General features: G+C 41.4%; 1 protein-coding gene across 2 annotated transcripts in view; it reads left to right on the top strand.

Moving 5' to 3' along the window:
• Nucleotides 1-6,362: 6,362 nt before the first annotated feature.
• The window catches only part of SSBP1 (single stranded DNA binding protein 1), a 201,610-nt gene continuing 186,920 nt past the window's right edge, over nucleotides 6,363-21,052 (top strand). Inside the window, exon 1 of one of the 2 annotated variants that reach the window (XM_078653629.1) lies at nucleotides 6,363-6,490. The gene's annotated coding sequence lies outside the window, so the exon portion shown is untranslated. Of the gene's footprint in view, nucleotides 6,491-10,849; nucleotides 10,902-21,052 lie in introns of those variants that run through there. The other variant, XM_078653637.1, reaches the window with a different exon arrangement.

Here is a 21,052-nt window from a genome sequence, read left to right as displayed (position 1 = left end):
CTACTTACACCTCTATCTGAAGAACCCGATCTACCTACAACGTCCACAAGAATTTTTGTTATTTAAGACTTTCTTCAGTTTGAGTAGTGACATTTTATTGAAAAAGCAGAGTACACTGCTCACCGAACTAATCATTTCCTGCTGTGACTCATCTATTGAGAACATTTCAAACTAAAGATTTTTTATCGTAATAGTTTGACTAAGAAACAAAGTTTACGGAAGAATACGGTCTATGAACTTCCAATTTTAAACATCCTCTTCTGATGCTGCGATCGTGTGGCTAGCTAGCTGTATTGGTAAATCAAAGAAAGGACCACTCACCTCACACCACCACATAGGCAAAGACATAGGACTAATTGCTTTCAGCACGCTATCAAACAGAAACAAAGGAACATGCACGCTGATCTGCCCCCATAGAAACAGATAGAGGACTATACCCAGGTAGTTTTGTTGCAGGGAAAGAGTGATAGGACTAATCCCCAGATCTATTCCACCACTAAATAAGCAAGCAGCCATCTTGGAACGACTGATACATTATGCAATTAAAACAGAGCGTGCTCATTGATCTCATCCCCAGACACTCTAACCCTCAAATTAAATGATATTATTTACTATAATTAACCGCTAATATTTATGACTAAGGATCCCAGGATATTACCGAGATTGGGACATAGTAAGCCAAGTTAATCCCATCCTTACAAATAGCAAGGACCATCTACCACTACGGGACCCACTAATGGTAATGGAGTGAGGGCCTATCCCAAGGAGTCATCATCTTGAATTAAACAGGGAGACCTACGACTTCTCATACTCTCCAAATATATATCCCCCACATACTACATTAGAGACTGAAGAGCCACCTGCAAAGTACAAAAGGCTTGAAGACCATGGGTCAAAAGTAGCTGCTCTTTACAACGTGCTTTAGGAGTGTGGACTGGAACAACGCAGCCAAAGTCGCATTTTCTACCTCCGGAACTTTAATAATTGGATGAAGAGTATTCTCATTGGAGAGTTTATTAAAAAGGTATGACAGAGGAAAAGAAGAGATATCACAGCTATGGGGGAGATTGACTTTGGGCTCCCTCCTTTGACAATCACCTACCCAGCCGGACTTCGGGCTAACGTGCCCGCGTCTCTCCTTCCCTCCTCTCTCAATGTATTGAGACCAAACTATTTTGTCTGATGCCCGATGGAGCTACCTGATTTAGCTATAGGGGAGATGGGCCGTGGATTCCCTCCTTGGTCGTCACCTACCCAGTCGATCTTTAGGCAGACTTCCTTTCGTCTCTACGGTTGTCTCTTTCCTTATCCTCACTCTCTCTCCCCTCCTCCCCCCCACTGCTTTCTCTCTCTTTTCTCTCCTCCCCTAATTGTATTGTTGATAGTTTGATTTAATGTTTACTTGTTGATCTTCTTCTAGTATATTGTTGAACCACATTGTTGAACTTCCTCTCGTCTCCTACCGCATCCTCCCTCTATTTATGTCTCTCCCTCCCTCCCCTCTCAATGTTTTGAGACTGAACTATTTTGTCTGATGCCCGATGGAGCTACTTAGTTTAGCTATAGGGCAGATGGGCCGTGTATTCCCTCCTTGGTCGTCACCTACCCAGTCGGTCTTTAGGCAGACTTTTTTTCGTCTCTCCTTATTGTCTCTTCCCTAGCTCCTATCCTCTCTCTCGTGAATCTCTCCCCTTGCCTGCTACTCTGCCTACCCCCTGTCCTTTGTGCTCTTTGACTAAGCACTCCTTCTCCCCTTGTTGGGGAAAGATCCAATATTTATACTCTGGAGTCTCAGCGAACCCGCTGAGTGAGTCCACCGCGCCAAGGGAGCCACTCACACTTGAGGTATGGTATGGCACCCCTTGCCAAAGCACTCCCTCTCCCCTTTTTGGGGAAGGATCCAGTATGTATGCCTTGGAGTCTCAGAGACCCCTCTGAGAGAGTCCACTGCGTAAAGGGAACCTCTCGCAATAGAGATAGGGAAAGGATACCACTTCCCCTGGGATCACAGCTTACTGGACTTTGGACGTTGCCTTGACTCGTCTACCGGTTTGTGTCCCCGGCACCTTTCCCCTCCTCTCCCCATGCTGTGTCTCTCACCCTCCCCTCCTCTTTCCCACCTTCATTATCTGTATACTTCCCCTACTCACCCTGCCTTCTTTTCCCCTTACGTATTTGTGCTTATTGTTTATCTCGACCTTACAAGTAACTATGTTTCCATGCTCTAAGAACTGTGTAACCTTTGTAACGATGTAACCTGTAACTATGATCTGATGCTCATGTAAAGCGCTCTGATAACTCCGGCTCTAGCCAGCGCTATATAAAACTTTCTAAATAAATAAATAAAAATAAAAATATCAATAAAAAATTAAAACAATCTGACATACAACCTGTAACGTTCACCGGAGGGAAAATCCCTATGGTGGGTTATGTCGAAGAATTATTCAAATTCAAAGACAGATCCACCATAGGAAAATTATATGTTGCTGGAAAAGGTCCTTCCGTTTTAGGTTGGATGGACCAAGGTGAATTGGGCATCATACTAAATCAAGTTATGCTCATTGATGATTTGAATAAAAAATTCACGGAAAGCATTACTAAACAATTTCCTAAAGTATTTACTGGTGAAGTAGGCAAATTGAAGGGATTCACACACAAAATAATGCTTAAACAAGATGCAAGTCGCATATGTCATAGGCCAAGGATTATTCCTTTGAGTATCAGAGACGATGTTATGAAGGAATTAGACAAGTTAGAAATTATGAACCGGTGGAAAGTGCGGAGTGGTTGGCTCCCTTGGTCATAGCACGTAAACCCAATAATCGTTTGTGCCTATGCATTGATTTAAGAGATCTCAATAAAAACATCATAATTGACAAATTTCCACTCCCAAAAATTGATGAACTCTTATCAAAAACTAAGGGTATAAAATGGTTCGCTACGATTGACCTAACTTCAGCCTATCATCAGGTTGAATTACACGAAAGCAGCAGAAACTTGACAGCATTCATTACACCGTTTGGATGTTATAGATTCATAAGAATGCCTTTCAGTCTTGCTTCGGCTGCTGCGTTTCAACGTTTGATGCACAAATTGTTTAAAGGCATTAAAGGTATAACATACTTCCAAGATGATATTCTAATAATGGGGCATGATTTAAAAGAACATGACGAGAGACTGAAAATTGTATTAGAGAAATTGATGGAGAAAGGTTTAACTGCTGAATTAAAAAAATGTAAATTCAGGTTAAACTGTGTTACATATCCAGGGCACCAAGTTAGTAGTAAAGGTATATCTCCAAAGAAAAATGTAATGGAAGCTATTGAGAAAGCTCCATCGCCTGTATCCAAAGACGATGTTAGAATCTTCCTTGGATTAACTGAATTCTATTAGAAATTTATCAATAACTTTGCAACAAAGACTTATAATATGAGGCAACTATTAAAGGTCAAGAATTAATTTACGTGGAATGAGGAACTGGAACAAGATTTTCAAGGAATCAAAACTGACCTTACACATGCTCTTCCTCTCCAAGCTTTTGACAATCTATCTCTCAGCATTATTACCACCGACGCAAGTGATAGAGGTTTGGGAGCAGTTCTGTCACAAATTAATGAGGAAGGTAAAGAGATAATAGCATTTGCTTCACGATCACTTTCTCCTTCAGAAGTGAGATATTCTGTAATTGAAAAAGAAATGCTTGGCCCTGTTTGGGCTACACCAAATTTAGACAATTTGTGTGGGGTACACGATTCATTCTTCGCACTGACCACAAACCACTGCTTAAAGTTTTAACATCAGAAGGAATACTCAAAGCTACTCCCAGAATTGCGAAGATGAGTCTGAAATTATTAGACTTTAACTATGATGTTGAGTACCTTCCAGGAAAGAACAATCAAGTGGCTGATTACTTGAGCAGATCACCCATTCCTCAAGATCCTAACGTCTATAATGAAACGGAGATTTTCAGTGTTGCCATTGTTTTTGATGAGACCAATGCTATTTCCAAAGATGAGTGGGATGATGGATTTTCAAAAGATATTAATTTATCAAAAGTCATAGACTTCATCTCGTGTGGTTGGCCTAACAAAAACAATTTATAAGGAGATCTAAAAGCAATGTTGGAGATTCAAGATGAATTATCCATCGATGATAATGGTTACATTTGTAGGTGTGATAGAATTGTTGTTCCCACCACATTAAGGATGAGAATATTAAAAATCAACCATGAAGGTCACTTGGGTATTTCAAAACTAAAATCTAGAATTAATAGATAAAAGACACTGAAAATTTCGTTAGAAACTGTGCAATCTGTACTAATTCAGACAAGTCTTTAAAAACACTCAGACCCTCTCTAGAGTTGAGATCCATTCCAGAGAATCCATGGGAGAATCTTTGTATAGACCGGCTTGGTCCCATTGAAGACAAGGAAGGAAACATCAAACATATTCTTGTAATCATTGATGAATATTCTAAATGGCCTGAAGTTGATATTACGGAAAATTTTGACTCCAAACATGTTGTTAATTTCTTACAAAACTTGTTTATTCGTGAAGGTATTTCCAAGGAAATTTTGAGTGATAATGGTCCTCAATTTTCTTCTGTAAAATACATTACATTTTTAGAAAGGAATGGCATTTGTAAAAAGTGCACACCGGTATATAATCCTGCAGGAAATGGTTGTGTTGAGAGATTCAACAGGGTGATAATGGGCAGTGTTCAAGCTTCAATTAATGCATGGAAAGATTGGGAGAAAGAACTGTTATGCACATTGTGGGCGTATAGAATCACTCCCACTGGAACTGGATACAGTCCTTTCAGAATCTTGAGAGGAAGAGAACGTTTCTGTAAAGATAATGTAGCATGGAACATTAAAAAAAATCCATAGCAAATGGTCACCAGCATTAGTAAGATCCAATTTAAGAAGAATGCATGATTCTTACAAAACTCAATTTGATAAAACGCACAATACCAATGAGATTAAACTAGAAACTGGTGATTGGGTCAAAGTAAAGTTACCAAATAAAGTCAAGAAAGGCCTTAGTAAATACTCAGCACCCTTACAAGTTACGTCACCATACTCTAAATCAGCAAAATTAAGTGACGGGAATACATGGCATTACAGCAGAATGTTGTTATATAAACACAACAAACAAGGTGGAAAATGTGCTGATTCTGCATCCTCGATGAATTGGATGTGAGACCATGTTATGCAATCTACCATTGACGATATTTATACTTCAAGTACCATTTTGTCCTCAAATGAACAAGTCAATGTTGCTTCTGAACAACATTCTACAAATTCTGTATCTATTGACTCATCAGCTTCCACTGAGGACACTTCTCAACCTTCAAAGATTGAAACACAAACACGCATTGGAAGAGTAATAAGAGCTCCTGTGAAATATAGAAGTTACGTTATGTAATTATGCAGTTGTTTAGGAAGGGGTTAGGATAGTATAGCATAGCTTACACATCTTTAATATAGCTAACATATCTTTGTTGCGCATGTGTATTTTCTTCTTCTATAACAATTAATATTGTACAGTACTTTACTTTCCAGCGAGTAACTATTGTTCTATGGTATTTACGTTTATGTGCTTTAATTCTTTCTTCAATACTTTGTTGCCAATTATGTTACATTATTTAATTTCTTATTCGTATGTTAGTTTATCATTCATTATATTTGTTATATAAAGAAGGGAGATGTGGCATCTTGGTATCTAGGATACAGTGCTGTAGTTCCATTAAACATCACAGTGTTTCCAGAAAAGTAAGTAGACAGTTGCCAGATTGGATTACTTGGATGTGGATGTATCTATGAACCTGCTTGTTAATTAAACCAATTACTTAATATATTCCTGCGAAGCGGTCATCATTACACTCACGTCAGTCACTGACCAAGCCTGAAACCCAGAAACGTGGGCCACGCTGCAGGCAGCATCCAGCAAGACAGGCCCAACAAGCGTGGGGATCCCGTCACCGGGATCCGACCATTACACTATCTCGCCATCAGAATCAACCTCGCACAAAATCGCCAAGCTGCCGCCGCTGCTACCTCCAACCTCCCCATCTCCGTAGATAGCAGCAAGTTCTGCTGCAGCCCAGACTGTCTATAGGCGCCAGGTCTGTAACAAATGCATTTATCCGCGGACCGAGCCGATAAAAGCCTAGAATCAGGCACGATACATCTCGAGCAAAAGTGTTTGTGTCCGGACCGGCACCTGCAGTAACATGTGCGGTCTACGCAGCCAATCAGCACGTTGAAATTCCAGGCAAGTACTAGGATTGGCTCAACAGGCAACATGCTCCAATCTTAGGTCACCTTACGCATTACAATCCCTCCCACTCCTAGCTGACTCCTAGAATAGATTCAGCCTTAGGATTGGTTGGTATGCGACCCGGAAGTTCTGGAATTAAGGATACATGTGTCCTATAAAGCGCTCAATAACGGAGAAGGGACGCTGGATTGTAATTACATGCGGTCCGTGTAAGTAGCGGACAGGTTGTCTTCTTGCCTGCTTGTTATTGACTTATAAAAATAATAACAGCAATGATAATAAATTATAAGGTTATGTTTAACTTTCCAGAGTGGCGAGCGCCCTTGTTCTTTATCTGACATTTTGTGTGTTCTACTTGATCCACTTGTTAAAGGGTCAATTGGATAAATTCCATTTGGGTAAATTCGTATACACAATATCTGTAACTCTGGTTTGGCGTTAGTTATGTACAGTATCAATTTGACTTGGGCTCAATTGATTACTTTTGCTGATTACTTTCAGCTGTTTATTGCATTTTTCGTGACGCCCTCAGCGTCCTTATTCATGTTCCCAGCGGCCGAACGCACGAATGGGAGTTCTTAATTGCACTGGTTGCCTGTTGACGTTTTTGAACTAGAGCAAGTACCTCGGTTTTTGCAGGCAGGCAGACACTCGTCAAGAATTTAATGCAGCATTTCGGTATTGTCTCTCGCTATTTGCTGAGCACTTGGATTTATTCCAGTTTCGGTTTCTATTGCAGTCCCTTTTGTGCTAGAAAGGGAAAGGATGTATCCTGGGATCCCATCAATTGGCTGTTGGTGTGGCAACAGAAAGGGGTGGTGTTACAGGGTGAAGGGCCATCAGGAGCGAGCCTCCTAGTCAGCTCGCACATATATTTTTAGAAACTCTGCCACAACTAATTGCAACACGCACACATGTGATAGTAATTCTGTTCTGATTTTCTTAATTGGTTCCAAGCAGAATGCGTTTTGAAATGTTACCTGTTAAAGCACCCACTGCAAAGATCTTTGTGTACCTGAAAGTTTCCATAGCATGATCACAGCAAGATAACACTTGAGGTTAATGCATTTACTGGAAAATTCTGTGTGCAGTCTGTTCACAGATTTGATACATCATAAAATAGCATAGTAGGTTCATGTGTGTCTGTAAAGTACAACATGTAATATGTAGGTCACAGACGTGTACTTTATGCAGACAGCTTAGTAGGTTACTGTTTTTTTTATAGCGACCCTTGTGTTGTTACCTGCAGATCACAAGTTATAATCTTTGTATTATACCTCGACGTGTTATGAATGAGCATCAAGGCGCTGCATGCAATCTGCAAGGCATAAGTTTAGAACTTTTCTGTTATTTTCCCGCAATCTTTTGTTATTCTAAGGTTGCTAAAAATAGTTCTTTTCAGTTGTAATAAACACTTATTAGTAAGTGCTTTATAAATGGCCAATGGTGTAACCACTCCTAGCCTGGGTTATCTTACCTGGTTACAGTGCTTGCTGAACTCTTATATATTTAAAGCTTTGAAAACTAGGAACCTTTCTCCAAATCATAATTTACCCCTGATAGAGTGCGCAGGTCACCGACTATAATTTTATCTGTATTCACCTGGGCCCATAATTCAATTTACCATAGTTATTCAATCGGGTAACCTACACTCTACTATCAGTCTATTGAATGCTACCGATTCCTATACCATTTACTTACCAATCCTTGTCACTGGTACCTCTGACCACCATGGATCAGGGAGTTGGTTGTAAAGACAGGCAAAAAAAATCAAAAATACCATAACATTTGCACTCATTTATAATAACCACAGACTCGAAGTTTTAAAAACCTTTATCTAATCTTCATCAAGAGTTGTGAGCCAAAGGTTTACAGCAAGCAAGCTATCAATAATCAGAATCATGAAAAGCGTGTAACTATGCAAAAGATATATTATACCAACCATTTATACGTCTAAAGCAGTGGTTCCCAAACTGTGCGCCGCGGCGCCCTGGTGCGCCGTTATCAGGAGCCAGGGGAGCCGCGCACGATGTGGGAAAGATAGCGTCTGGCCGTGTCTATATTCTGCGTCTTTTTGAGGCCCTACCAGGGCCTGAATGCAGGATGAACATATTGCAGCTTAGCCGGCACAAGATATGCAAAGTACTTCCTGTCATCTCACCTCGCAAGATGCGGGGGAAGGGTGAAACGAAGTGTGAAAGTCGCACTAAGTATGTGTCACTTTCGCCCCCCCGCCTCCGCGATGTATAGGTTGCCCTGCCCCTAGTCTCCGACTTTCTGAAGCAGAGCATCACGGAGGCGGCGGGTGCACAAACAGCGCACACAGGTCTCGGCTACTCGTCGGAGCCCAGCCAGTACTGAGCCCAGCGCTGTTTTCCTTGGACATGTCGGCACCCTCACCTACCTTCCTGCACCTGGAGCAGCAGCCCGGAGAGCGAGTTTCAGCAGCTATCTACCCCACATGTATCTCTTGCCTGCATTGTTCTGCGGGCGCCACAAATTCAAAAGTCCCAGTTTTGCGTTCAGCCAGAGCCCAAGGAACGGGTTCCATCTATGCGTCAATGTCACACGCACCTGAGCCTGAAGAGCGGGTTTCGGTCTCAGTGGTACTGCTGTTTGCTTACACCTGATGCCATAATTCTGCCCAATTACGAATGATTTATTTTCAAGTAGCTGCAACCCAGTCGAGCTGAGAGTTTCTCAACATAATGCTCTCCCTCCCCTTGGGCCTTGTTACTCAGCACAGGCTTTTTGTGCATGTTAACCCTGAGCCTCGGCCTCTACTGAGGTATATTTTAAGGCAACATTGCATTTGGCCACTTTATTTTCCTCTGCCTGGCCACAATCTTAGGGCAGTGAGATACCTCATTAGCTCGGTGAACAGCTCTACGCCCAGGTCACCTCCTTGCACTAACCCTCCTTCCTGACCCCGTGGGGAGAAATTGCAGTACCCGTGACTGGGATTGGATTTCCAGCCTAGCAGGGCAAGGAATGCGATCAGCAGGACAAGAGGTAAGCGGTGGAGAGAAGGGCATTTTCTGTATTTGTTAATATATAGTTACTAGCTGCAGGGCCAGCGCTAGGCATGGGCAGCATGGACAGCTGCCCAGGGCCCCACACTCAGCCCACTAACATAGAGTCTCACAAAAGTATTTCCCCGTCTTTGGCCTCACACATACGCTGCAGCACTGCATGGCCCAGGGAAGGGATTCTCTCCCCTGGGCCTCACAGGCTTGTGTAGCGCTGCGAGAGCCCCTTCTTCCCGGGACCTTAAAGCCACAGACATAGCTGTGAGGCCCGCTTGCGTTTGGCCTGCGAATGAAGATCCAGACACTTCTTACTCAAAGGCAAATATGATGCCCATAATCTTGCATGTTGGCGCCTGGCAGTTCTAACCATTTAAAAACTCTTTCAGCTGCTGATGAGCTGTGAAAGAGATGCTGGTCAGTGGCAGAAAGGAAGGTGTTGCAGCACAGGAGGGGGTCATGCTCCTTGTGGAGTCACAAACACCTTCCGTTATTTAGATGCAAATAGCCTTGAAAGAGTAAATGAAACTCATTTTTTTATTTTTTTTCCTGCCGTTTTTATATAGAGCAAACCCAACCCAGTGCTTTACATGAGCACCAATGACATTTCATAAGGACATGTTCCTTTTTTAGATACAGAGAGATTAAGTGATTTGCCCAGATCACAGGATGTTGAGCAAAGACCAGACTCGAACCGGATTCCTAAGTCCCAAAGTGGGTAGCTCTGACCTCAAGCTCAATTTTCTCCCCTCCTCTATTCAGGTACTACTTGATGTGCTTACAACACGTCTGAGAGTGACTAATGGTCTGCTGGTAGTTTGTGAATAGCTAGCTAGATAGCAGCTGCTATCCTTTTTATCCCTAATACCTTAATTGCATCCCAATCAATTTAAGGAAGCCAACAGGAAGTATTCCCGAGGTCTTGCTTACATCCCCCCCACCCGCAAAAAAATGGTGGGGAGCCACGGCCAACTGCGAATTAGGTCAAGGGAGCCACGGGTTAAAAAAGTAAGGGAACCACTGGTCTAAAGGGAAGGTAAGAACAGGGAACATACTGTAATGAACTCACAGAAATCAGACTTGAAATTGTATTTTCTAAAGGACGGGAAAAATAAGGGACATGCTAGAAATCACAGTTTAATCGCTAATGACAAGGTGGGTAAAATAAGGGAACTCAATTTTAATATGATGACACTGATTTAACCATGAAGCTAAGGGAAGGTAAGAAAATTGGAACACGCTAATAATTCAGAGTAATCACTTTAGTTCGGCTAAAGGAAGGTAAAGAAAAGGAACATCTATATTTCATGAACAGTTCTTTGTCTTTAATTCTAAAGGATAGGAGAAACATTGGGTCATGCTAAATCAACAAGAATCACAATTTAATAATGTCTCACAGGAGGGGGAGAGAAAAGGAACATATGCAATTATGACTTTTGCAAGATACGGGAAGGTAAGAAAAGGACGTAAATATACTATTTGTTTCCCACACAGATTTATATTTACCTAGAACGGTGTGAAGACCAACCCTGGCCACGGGTCAGTTAAGGACAGAAGAAACCCCAAGGAAATGCAGTTGCCAGTAGGCCAGCAGGTGCAGTATGGAAACCAGGACAGGGTAGATCAGATTTGGATCAGAACCGGACCACCGAAAGTTGAGACCAGCACCCGCAGTTCTGTTGCAACGCCTGCGCTACTCCCTCTCTGCAGCTATCAGTCAAAACCCCGATTGGGTTATCAGTTTCCCCAGCAAAGTGCTTCGCCAAGCACTTAAGGTCCCAGAACCACGATTGGGTCAGCGAGTCTTTTGACAGAGTGCTCCGCGGCACCTCTGTTCTCGATCAGCTATTGAGTGCGTTTGGTCAGTGACAGGTCAGCTATTCGGACAAGTCGGACAATTTCTTTAGCTAAACCTATGCTAGTTATACTCTTTTCCAGGTCAGTGTACCACCCCCCTAATGTTGCAAGTGTAAGGATCCCCAATTTCGATTGGATAAGAGAGGAGGAGAGGTCGACACAACCTAAAATTTTGTTACTTCAGCAATGAATATTAATTTTTACGTTCCCTTATTTAAATTAAGGTTCACGCCTATCAAATTCAGGCTCCCATGAAGTCTTCCACTCGCAAAACGATGGATGTTCTATGTAATACAACAATGTATTCGTGCAATGTTCACTAGGTGAGATTCCCAGGAGCATCTTCTCAGTCAGCTCGCTCCTTGACTGGGTTTCAAAGGTCACTGCTGTGGAGACTCGCAGATCTCGCGCAGACGCAGTTTCAAGCAAGATGGAGTGCAGCAAAGGATAATAGGCCAAGTTCGTAATAAAATGGAAAAGAAACAGTTTTAGAACACAGAATAAATGAATACACTATATACCATGAACTACTCTATACCCATTACTGTATAATAAACTATATCATTAGGATTAACCGGAACGAACAGCTCAGCAAAAGCAGCAATGCAAGCTTCTCGCATGTGAGAACACAAAGCAGCCATCTTAGCTCTAGTGCGCAGATGCGACAGATGCCCTCCAAAGCTGCGAGTACGTCACGTCACATGGGTATGACCGACGCATGCGCAGTAGAAATTCCTGCTTAGCAGCAGCCATTTTTATTTGCAAGCGTATTAGGGTTAGAAAACACATAAGCAAGCTTCACTCGGATCCCCGTGCAAAGGGAAAAATATGCAAAATTAGTAAAACGAACATGTTGGTTATATTATTAACATTATTCGAGGTTCATGAGTACGAGCAAGTCGCTTTACGTGCGAATCCTTGCTCCATCAATCCCCTCTTTGATGATATTTTATATCATCACAATTAATGGAACCAGATGCCAACTTCTCACATTTCACCCATTTCAATCTCTTCAAACTTTCTATTTTGCTTTTTCTCTGCATTTTTATCAGGATGAGAATTTTTCATTTTCTTATAAATCTGGTTATTCAATTCTTCTAATTCGAGCTCTTCAATATTCCTTTTTACTCCACGCTTATTCACAGAATATTTCTTTTTGTGTTTTCGACATTTGAAGCAAATTATTACTATGAATACTGGTAGACCTATTCCCGCTATTGGCATCAGTATTTTGCTCACAAGACTTTTACTTAGATTAGAAAACCAACGACCTACGGCGGAGAGACCATCATAAGTCTCTTCCATGCACCGTCAACCTCCAGTGGTTTAAGCTCTTTTTCCAAATGTGTAATATTTCTCACATACCCTTTCATTTCCACACTTTTGTCTGGTATGTAAGTGCAACAATGTTGCGCTTTCAACATTCTGCAGACTCCGCCCTCTTTTGCCAATAATGTGTCAAGAGCAAGTCGATTTTGTAAAACCATTGAACTGATCACAACCAATTCGGTATTGACCATCAGGAAACCTCCAGCAGTGTCAGTTGATAACCGATCTACTACTGTAGACAATTTGCAAATTCTGTGTGTATTTAGAGCCACTCCCACTGTAGGTATCAATGCACTAAATATATCACCTACTATTTCTCCAACACTTTCTCTTTTACTACGTACTAATTCATTAGTTCTTTCATTGCTTCCAGTGATTTTTCCCACGTGGTATATCTTTGGGAAGACAATACCAAAATAACAGCTCCCATACCAATGGTCGGGCAATTTGAAATAAGCCTTGTTCCCACATATACAATAAATTCCAGGAAACACAGGTTCTGTCCCATCTTTGAAACCCCAACCACCAATTACCTTGTAATTGTGTTCACATTCACTGGAACCAATGAATATATTGTTAAAATAACTGGTTCGTTCTCTGTGAAGACAAAGTTTCCCTTTCTTTTCGAAATCCAGCAACATAAGCCCCACCATTTGAGGTGCTCCCTATGCTTTCAGCCCATTTATGAGTTTTCTGATTCTTGTCTTTTGCTTTCTTTTGGAAACTTTCTCTTCTTTTCTCTACCATGTTCAGAAACATTTTCTCCTTTTAGTGTAATGAACAGATCAAATTATTCTTGTGTGCGTCATCTATATTTATTTTACCTGAATATTCACTCATGTATTTTGCTACATCTCTAGTTGTATGTACAGGGTTTAAGTTTCTTCGTACAGGATGTTCAGAAAATATCACCTCTAAATTAGAATAGTAATACTGTAATGGTCCTCTTTTGTAAAATAAGCTAGCTAAAACACTACAGGAAATTCCATAGGTTAGGGGCAAATGGTGGTACGTCACACCTTCAGCTACCGAAGAAGGCAGCTTGATACAGACATAGCAGTCGTCTATTTCCATAGCTTCTACATAATGTACTAACAGGTTTGCAAAAACATTTAAATGAGTTCTATTCTTTATTTTGTTATAATGTAGTCCTTCCTCATCTGGTGCTTCTAAGTCTATGTTTGTTTGTCTAAGGCTAAGTGCTTTCTCTGGTGTATCTACACTTTGTGGTGTACTTCTAGTTTGTAACTCTTCAGCGTCTTTTGGCAATTGATTAGTAGGGTACAGGCTTGTGTCTTTACTCATCATGTAAGGAATAGTTATGGTTAGTCCTATCCACAGTATAAGTACTATTGCTATACTACATAAACATACTTTACAGCATGTTTTAAAACAGCCTCGTTTCGGTCTTCCATTAACAGAAGAATCAGCCATTTTGACTTAAAGGAGATTCGACCCCTCTTTGTAACTTTACACAGCTTCTTTACCCTGTGTGGATTTTTCAGGTCGGTCTCACTTCTTTGTCAGTCTGGTCAGTAATCAATTCTTCATCACTTTCGTCGTTTATTTCCAAGTTTTTAAAATCTTCCAATACAAAATAAGTCCATTCAGGGCTTTGATATTTATTATTCAGTCTTTTTATTCGTGAACTCCTTCTTTTGGTTTGTATCACAGGTGGATCTGCTTGACTTGAGACTTCATTCACCTGCTCAGGTTCTTCGTTGATAGTTTTTAGTCGCAGTCTTAGTCTTTTAACAAATCTAGGTACCTTGTCTCCTTTTCTGAGTCTTTTAACTGGCACTGTGTCTTGGCCCTCTTCAAATGTTCTTTTATTTTCATTCAGTTGTGGCACATTTGTTTCAGGGTCTTCTTCTGTTTCCTCCCTATCTGACTAGGTCCAGGTCTTATTTCAGTTTCTTCTGCCTGGTCACTAAACTGGCCTTGTTCAGGTATATGCTGGATTTGGCTTTGATTTGTTTCATTTTCTTCTCCCTGAACACAATTGTCTATTCCTATCTGGTCCTGTTCAAGCTCTTCAAACTTTTGATTTTCTTCCGCTTGAACTTCTGCCCTAATTTTTATCTGTCCCTCTTCTGGCTCAGGAGTTCTTGGAGGTTTATCGATTTCCTGCTCTTTCCCTATCTGATTCTCCTCAGTATCAGATTTGATTTGGATTTCGATGATCTGAGTATCTCCTTCTACACCTGTCTCGTCCTCACTCTCCCACTGTCTATCTAAATAGGCTTCTTGTTCTCACAGGATCTATAGTCAGGTCGATTATTGGGACCCAATCATCTTGACTGGAGCTCGGTTGTTCCTCTTCAGCTACTTCTGGATCACGTTTTTGAGACACTTCAGTTGCACAACCTTTAGCCTCAGTTTCTTCAGGTTCAGTCACTTTCTTTGTGTGACTGGCATGAATCCAGTGTGGTACTCCTGCACGTTTCACAGCTGTGGTGGTAACCAGAATTACTTGTCGTGGTTTTCCCCACCTTGGTGCAAGGCAACTTTTTCGAGTATGCTTCTTTATTACTACCCAATCACCAGGGTTCAGGTCATGTGCTGGTGTGGCTGGTCTGGCGACAGCGTCTTCCCCAACCTGGTGAGAGATAGAACGCACTTGGTCAACCAGTTCTTTGCAGTATTCTAGCACCAAATCCTCAGAAATGCTTATCAGTTTGTATCCTGGCACCCATGCTTGCCGCATTGCTCTTCCCATCAGTATCTCATGGGGACTCAAGCCGGTGTTCCGGTCTGGAATACTTCTAAGTCCCATCAAAACAAGGGGCAAAGCATCTGGCCATTCCATTTGAGTTGATTCACACATTTTTCCCAATCTTGATTTGATTGTGCCATTCAATTGTTCTACCACTCCGGAAGCCTCTGGGCGATATGCACAGTGCAGTTTTTGCGTGATTTTGAATGCTGCGCAAATTTGATTTATAATCTCACTATGGAAATGCTTTTCTCTGTCTGATTCAATTGTCACTGGAAAACCGTACCGAGGTATAAGTTCCCTAAGTAACAGTTTAGCTACTGTGATGCTATCATTCCTACGTGTGGGGTAGGCTTCCACCCATTTTGAAAACAGGCAGACAATGACATGAACGTACTTCATTCCTCGACAAGGGGGTAACTGAATAAAGTCAAGTTGTAGTCGTATAAAAGGGCCCTCTGCCTTTCCAATTTTCCCGGGCAACACTACCGTTTTCTTTCCCGGGTTAAATTGCTGACAAACCAGACACCTCTGGCAGAGTGCTTCTGCTATGTTTCAGAATTTCGAGTTGAACCATGCCTTTCTAAATATGCGTATCATAGCATCTCTTCCTAAATGAGTGTCTCCATGTATCAACCTAGCCATAGGAGCAAGCAGACAGTCTGGTAACACAGGCATCCCTTCAAGGTATACAATGACACCATCTTCCACCCTCCTCTGACAACCAAATTTCTTCCAATTTTCCTTCTCTTTTGACTCTGCTGTGTCCTGTAAGACTCTCACTTCTTCCCATGTGTTAATTCCTTCTAGCATCATAAGTTGGCAGCTGTTTCCGTTTACCACAACCTTTTTATTAATAGCCATTTTGTATTTTGCACAATGTTGGGCTGACTGGTCAGCATATCGATTACCTGCTGTCACTTTGTCATTGCCAGATTTGTGAGCAGCACACTTGACCACAGCCAATTCTTTTGGTAACTGGATTGCTTCCAGTAAATCTTGTACATAATTTCCATTTCTGATAGGAGTACCCGAAGAAGTCAGAAACTCCCTTTGCATCCACAATTGGCCAAAGTCATGCACAACCCCATAACGGCTATGAGTATATATGGTTACTTTCCAGTTTTTTCCAAATTTACAGGCTCTTGCCAATGCAACCAATTCTGCTACTTGTGCAGACTTGACTCCAGGTAAATAGGATGCTTCAACTGGACCTCCCAACGTACACACTGAGTAAGCAGCGCTTAGGCCTCCTTCTTCATGTCTCATACAAGATCCATCTACAAACAGCTCAAATTCTGCATTAGTTAAGGGCTCTTCTTTTATGTCTGGGCGTGGTTTTGTACTGAACTCGGTCAGATCAATGCAGTCATGTTCAACTTCCCCCTTCACTTCTGCTGAGAGTGAATTTGGTAGTAGGGTAGCTGGATTCAAGATATTACATCTGGCAATGATTACGTTTCCTGCACCTACAAGGATTCTCTCATACTTAGTCAGCCGACTAGGCGTGAGATACTGTGTTTTCGTTCTTGTCAACAGAATTACAACTGCATGTGGAACATACACAGTTACAGGATGTCCCATAATGATGGATTCACTTTGCTCAAGACTCATGCATGTTGCAGCTACTGCTTTCAGGCATCCAGGTAATGCAGCTGCCACTGGGTCCAATGTGGAAGAAAAATATGCCACCGGACGTCTTGTTAAGCCATGAATTTGGGTCAGGACTGAAAGTGCACAATTGTCTCATGTGTCACAAAATAGTGCAAACTCTTTCGAATAGTCAGGCATTTTTAGTGCAGGAGCTGTACACAGACACTCGTAATTTTACAAAAGCAGTCATGCTTTCGTCATCCCACTCAACTGGGTCCTTAGCTCCTTTCTTTGTCATTTTTATCAATGGTCTTGCTAGGACTGCAAATCACACAATCCACTGCCAACAGTATCCAACAACTCCAAGAAACATTCTGATTTCTTTCTGGGTGTTGGGCAACTCCATGTTTCGAATTATTCTAATTCTCTCTGTGGTAACTTTCCTGACACCTCTCTCTATCTGGTGCCCCAGATATTTCACTGATGAAGTACAGAACTGTAACTTATCTGGTGACACTTTATGTCCTCCTTCACCTAAATGGTTCAGTAATGCAATGGTGTCAACAACACAGTCTTTCCGACTTTTGGACGCCATCAAGAGGTCCTCTGTATATTGCACCAGGACTGATTTTCCGGGCAATATCAAAGATTCAAGGCATTTTTTCAGAATTTGATTAAAAATCTAAGGACTTTCTGTGTACCCCTGACGAACACGATTCCAGACGTAGACATGACTGTCGAATTCAAATGAGAAAAGAAATTTGCTGTCTGGATGTAATGGAATCGAAAAGAATGCATGACACAGATCAATGACTGTAAACCATCCAGCATTCCACGGTATTTGGTATAAAATCACTGCAGGATTTGGCACGACAGGACAGCAAGGAACAACAATTTTATTAACCTTGCGCAGGTCCTGTACAACCCTGTACTTACCACTCGGTTTCTTTATGCCAATTATGGGAGAATTACAAGGACTGCTCGACACTTCCTGCAAAATGCCTGCTTCAAGCAACCGTTTGATTTCTATAGCAACCCCTGCTTTCACTTCTGCACTCATCTTGTACTGTCGAGTATTTGGGTAGACTGCATCTTCTTTTATTGCTATTTTAATTGGGTCAACATTTGCCATTAATCCTACATCTTTTCCAGTAAAATCCCATACCTCCGGTTTCACTGTCTGTTGGAGTTCTTCTGGTAAGTCTTGTATTGTCAGCTTTTTAATTTCAGTCTCTGGACTTGCTAACATTAACTTGTAAATTCCGTCTTCATCTGGGGTTTGAATTTCAACACCATTTGGAGTGCAAAAGATGGTACAGTTAATTTTGCACAACAAATCTTGTCCTAACAAGTTCACAGGACTTGAATCACAGACAACAAATCTGTGCATTTCTTTAAAATTCCCTATCTTAACTTCCATAGGTTCTGTAACTGTGGTACTAATTAGTTTATTAGAAACACCCACTACTTGGATTGCTTCTCCCGAGAGGGGTAGGTTTGGAACGTCCACTGTTCTTACAGTAGAACGGGTAGCACCAGTGTCCAACAGAAAGGTGACATCATTTCCTTCAACCTTTCCTTCAATGTATGGCCCTGACTGGTCCATCGGCAAGGAGGCGCCAAGCACACACTCCTCGTCCTCCCCACTCAGGCACCGTCAGTAAGGTTTGTCACAGAGGAATGTGTCGTTTAACAGAAATTGTGAAGTTGCTTTATCTCTATTCTCCCTTCCTTCCCAACTTGTGTTGTCTTCACCATGCTGTGCTTTGCTCCTATAATTTGGCCTAGGTGCACGAGGCAACTGATTCTGTTTTAGCTGCTGCTGGGTCTTCCGTGGTACCTCATTCTGCGTCTGGGGATTTAAATCATTAATTTGCACATTACCATTCTGCACAGCCTTACATTCTTCCCTCCAGTGTCCCATCTTTCCGCACCCATGACGGGGAAACTTTTTTCTGGCCTCTTCTCTACTCATTTTTCCCCTCGGCTTTCCCCCATTCCCGGGTCCCTGACTCTGGTTGCTAGTCATTTTGCTTAACTGCTGTTCTTGGTGCTCTGCTAATTTTACCTGTGCCCACATAACCTTTTCTTTCAACTGTTTTTGTTTATTTTCTAGCTCATTTTCACATTACTTAGCAGATTTAAGGACCTCGTCAATTGGCTTGGCCTGCCAACAGATTTTATTGTCTTTAATCCACTGAGAAATTTCAGGCCTTAACCCTAACACAAATCGATAAATGAAATGGGTCATGTCTTTCATTTCGATATTGTCCAGCCCACTGTATGTCTTGAACACCTGTAACAGACGTTCATAGTATGAATGAACAGTTTCATCTTGATTCTGAGTGGTTCTATCTATCCTAGTCCAGTCAGTCTCCTTTGCAGGCACCTTTCCTTTCAGGTATAGTATCACCTGATTATATTTCTTCATGACATCCTCGGAAGGGGCCCCTGTCTTTGGGTCTCTGGGGTATTCTTCAGTAGGCCAATCAACAGCAATTTTACATTCTGTCCACAAATCTACAGGGACTACAATGTCAAAAAATCCGTCTAGATCTTTCAGGAGGCATTTGGAAACTTTTAAAAATCTTTCGACCTGCCTGTACCAGTCTACAGGTTTTTCGCATAATTTTGGGAAATCATTTGTAAAGGATACAATATCCTGTCAAGACCATGCATATGTACATAACCTCCACCTGGCACTTCTCGCATAGGATATAATTTTTCCACCTTTTCTGCTTCTTTTAGGACATATTCAGAAGTCATTTGTTTTGATCTAATCTCTTCTTTTTTTCTTTGCCCATCTGGCTTTCCACTTCTCTAATTCTCCCCATTTTTGCAACAAGTTTAGTAATTCTCTTATCTGTATTTTTTCCCTGACACGTTCATGTTTTCTAAATCTTTGTCCGAGAATTCTGCCTGGTATGGCTTTTGCAATACTTTAGATCTGCCAATGTCAATTCCCATGCTAGCTGCAGTGTCCATTAATTTCTCATGGTACACTCTTGTATTCCGGGTAATACTTTTGCAAATGAATAATAATTCGTCTTCACTAAGAGTGTTCAGTCTGTCCAATCCCACATTCCCAGCCATCAATTCTTCCAATTCGATTCTTAGTTTATATATATCTAATGGTTTGGGCTGAGTTTTGGGTCTTTCTATTTCTCGGGTCCACCTGTCTATTTCTTCAGGGGTCACTACCGTGGCACTTCTTGTACCAAAAGATGTCTCTATCTGGACTTCTCTTGAATTTAAAGGAGTGTTCTTTCTCATTGAACTTATTCTAGTTCACTTATTGGTAAGTCCATTAACGAAATTACTGACTCACACTCACTTGCTTGATCGTCTAGTACCAAGGGCTCTTTTCTCGGCTGCACTACTGATGTAGTTATAACTGGAGCTTTTGTACAACTTGCTTATCCCCGTACAAAGGAACAACTGGGCCAATAGTTACTGGGATTGTCAAAGCTTCAGGACTTGTATTTAACTGAGACATTTTCTGAATCGGCTCAGTTCTCTGCTTGATTAAAGCCTCTCGTTCTCTGTCCTGTAGTACTTTTTCCATGGACGTTTCGTGTACTATTTGCGGAATCAAGGGTGGGTTTAAACCTGGGGCACTTGGATTTACCTTACTCGGTCCCTCATTATAAGTAGGATTTACAAATGGGTTTCTTGAATTTAGGGATCTAGGCTCCTCATTATAAGGTGGTGGATTCTTCATTAATAAATCCTCCAAATAATCATCGTCTGAATCACCACTAGTTATCAAATGTTTTGTTTTCTCAGTTCTTTTACCTCCCGTGGGTTCTTCTAAGGTTAGTACAGCATATAATCCTTCAACTAACATGTTCTGTCTCCATTGTTTCATTTGTTTGTCTTTAATTTCTCGTTGAACCTTAGGATAGAATTTACTCAAACTTTTGTCAATCCTGGGACTGTCTCACTCAAAAGCCTCTATTTCCCATTCCTCTATTGCCTCATATTGCGTCAATCTAGGTCAGGGATGTAAGGTTGAACAAAATTCTTCCATTGAATGTACCTTCTAAGGGAAATGCTAAAATTCCATCATCTTTAGTATATTCCACCCAGTTCTCTAACCATACACAGGCGTGATAACCTCTGTCAAACATCATAAATGATGCAGGAGTGTTTGGTGGCGGAATATTGACTCCTTCTCTAGTTTTAATGGGTTTGTCTTTTTTGAAATAATTCTTTACTTTGTCTACAATCGACATTTTTCTCTTCCGTAC

This window comes from Lissotriton helveticus, chromosome 1_1 (assembly GCF_964261635.1).
Source record: "Lissotriton helveticus chromosome 1_1, aLisHel1.1, whole genome shotgun sequence".
Classification (NCBI taxonomy): domain Eukaryota; kingdom Metazoa; phylum Chordata; class Amphibia; order Caudata; family Salamandridae; genus Lissotriton; species Lissotriton helveticus.
Note: the sequence above shows the minus strand (reverse complement) of the source record. Positions and strands in the feature narration are given on the sequence as shown.